This window comes from Styela clava, chromosome 5 (genome assembly GCF_964204865.1).
Source record: "Styela clava chromosome 5, kaStyClav1.hap1.2, whole genome shotgun sequence".
Lineage (NCBI taxonomy): Eukaryota > Metazoa > Chordata > Ascidiacea > Stolidobranchia > Styelidae > Styela > Styela clava.
In genome coordinates this window covers 22637813-22640312 of record NC_135254.1, presented here as the reverse complement: position 1 = coordinate 22640312, position 2500 = coordinate 22637813, and the positions used below count along the sequence as shown (strand labels likewise).

The window sequence follows — 2500 nt, the reverse complement described above, 5'->3', positions numbered from 1 at the left end:
ACGGACCGGCGGCGCTCGCCCAAAATCCAACTACGAGCTTTTCAACCGCAACAACTTTAGCATACACTGTTGGAGCTGGAATTACCGCGGCTGCTGGCACCAGACTTGCCCTCCAATGGATACTCGTTAAGAGTTTTAGGATGTACTCATTCCAATTACAGGGCCTCGTTAGAGTCCTGTATTGTTATTTTTCGTCACTACCTCCCCGTGTCGGGAATGGGTAATTTGCGCGCCTGCTGCCTTCCTTGGATGTGGTAGCCGTTTCTCAGGCTCCCTCTCCGGAATCGAACCCTGATTCCCCGTTACCCGTTATCACAAAGGTAGGCACGTAGCGTACCTTCGACAGTTGATAGGGCAGACACTTGAATGATACGTCGTCGGTGCAGAGACCGTACGATCCGCGTGGTTATCCAGAGTCATCAAACGTCACAGGACGAACCCGGTCGGTTTTGATCTGATAAAAGCGCGCCTCCCGAAGTCGGCGCTTAATGCATGTATTAGCTCTAGAATTACCACAGTTATCCACTTCGCTTACGAGACCAAATAAACCAAGACTGATTTAATGAGCCATTCGCAGTTTCGCTTTACGAGAACTCGTACTTGCACCTGCATGGCTTAATCTTTGAGACAAGCATATCACTACTGGCAGGATCAACCAGATAGCTGCGACAGCTGCGCTCGGCCCTTGCTGGGCCGCCCGGCGCGTGCTCGTCGCATTCGTTTAAGACCGAGGCGATCGCCTGCGGCCGTACTCAGCTTCGACAGTCGCTGGCCGCGACGTCCACGCTCTCGCCGGCAGTGCCAGGCGGAGCGATTTGCGTTTTTTCTTTGCTCGCCCTCTCTCGGGCTCGATCCATTCAGTTTCGCACAAACAAGAGCTCTGCCGGCCGCCTGCAGCGGTGCCTAAAACCCGGGCATAACAATGCGACCGTTCTGCTAGGCCGACAAGCGCTCAAGCCAGACGCTCGATCGAACGCCCCCTACATATTAGTCGAGACAACGGCTCGCTCATTAGCATCGCGTTTGTACTTTAACTTTTTTCGGCTCAGCTTCTTTTGACGCCGATGCCGGCGACGCAGCACTCTCTCGCCCGCCAGCCACCGAGAAAAGGGTGCGCTCCGACCGGCCCCGCACCGCTCTTTCTTGGCTCATTCGAAATTACTGTCTTTCGCTCTGACATGCCTTACCTAGGGTTAGGTTAGTATGCTTGCACGTTTGTACTTTAACTTTTTTCGGCTCGGCTTCTTTCGACGCCGATGCCGGCGACGCAGCACTCTCTCGCCCGCCAGCCACCGAGAAAAGGGTGCGCTCCGACCGGCCCCGCACCGCTCTTTCTTGGCTCATTCGAGTTTACTGTCTTTCGCTCTGACATGCCTTACCTAGGGTTAGGTTAGTATGCTTGCACGTTTGTACTTTAACTTTTTTCGGCTCGGCTTCTTTCGACGCCGATGCCGGCGACGCAGCACTCTCTCGCCCGCCAGCCACCGAGAAAAGGGTGCGCTCCGACCGGCCCCGCACCGCTCTTTCTTGGCTCATTCGAAATTACTGTCTTTCGCTCTGACATGCCTTACCTAGGGCTAGGTTAGTATGCTTGCACGTTTGTACTTTAACTTTTTTCGGCTCGGCTTCTTTCGACGCCGATGCCGGCGACGCAGCACTCTCTCGCCCGCCAGCCACCGAGAAAAGGGTGCGCTCCGACCGGCCCCGCACCGCTCTTTCTTGGCTCATTCGAGTTTACTGTCTTTCGCTCTGACATGCCTTACCTAGGGTTAGGTTAGTATGCTTGCACGTTTGTACTTTAACTTTTTTTGGCTCGGCTTCTTTCGACGCCGATGCCGGCGACGCAGCACTCTCTCGCCCGCCAGTCACCGAGAAAAGGGTGCGCTCCGACCGGCCCCGCACCGCTCTTTCTTGGCTCATTCGAAATTACTGTCTTTCGCTCTGACATGCCTTACCTAGGGTTAGGTTAGTATGCTTGCACGTTTGTACTTTAACTTTTTTCGGCTCGGCTTCTTTCGACGCCGATGCCGGCGACGCAGCACTCTCTCGCCAGCCAGCCACCGAGAAAAGGGTGCGCTCCGACCGGCCCCGCACCGCTCTTTCTTGGCTCATTCGAAATTACTGTCTTTCGCTCTGACATGCCTTACCTAGGGTTAGGTTAGTATGCTTGCACGTTTGTACTTTAACTTTTTTCGGCTCGGCTTCTTTCGACGCCGATGCCGGCGACGCAGCACTCTCTCGCCCGCCAGCCACCGAGAAAAGGGTGCGCTCCGACCGGCCCCGCACCGCTCTTTCTTGGCTCATTCGAAATTACTGTCTTTCGCTCTGACATGCCTTACCTAGGGTTAGGTTAGTATGCTTGCACGTTCGTACTTTAACTTTTTTCGGCTCGGCTTCTTTCGACGCCGATGCCGGCGACGCAGCACTCTCTCGCCCGCCAGCCACCGAGAAAAGGGTGCGCTCCGACCGGCCCCGCACCGCTCTTTCTTGGCTCATTCGA

The 2500-nt window shown here is 55.4% G+C and overlaps 1 non-coding gene across 1 annotated transcript in view; it reads right to left on the bottom strand.

Moving 5' to 3' along the window:
* The window catches only part of LOC144423646 (small subunit ribosomal RNA), a 1810-nt gene extending 1148 nt beyond the window's left edge, over positions 1–662 (bottom strand). The window contains exon 1 of the ribosomal RNA XR_013476111.1: positions 1–662. This exon is cut by the window's left edge and continues 1148 nt beyond it. This is a non-coding gene — a ribosomal RNA (small subunit ribosomal RNA).
* Positions 663–2500: the final 1838 nt, after the last annotated feature.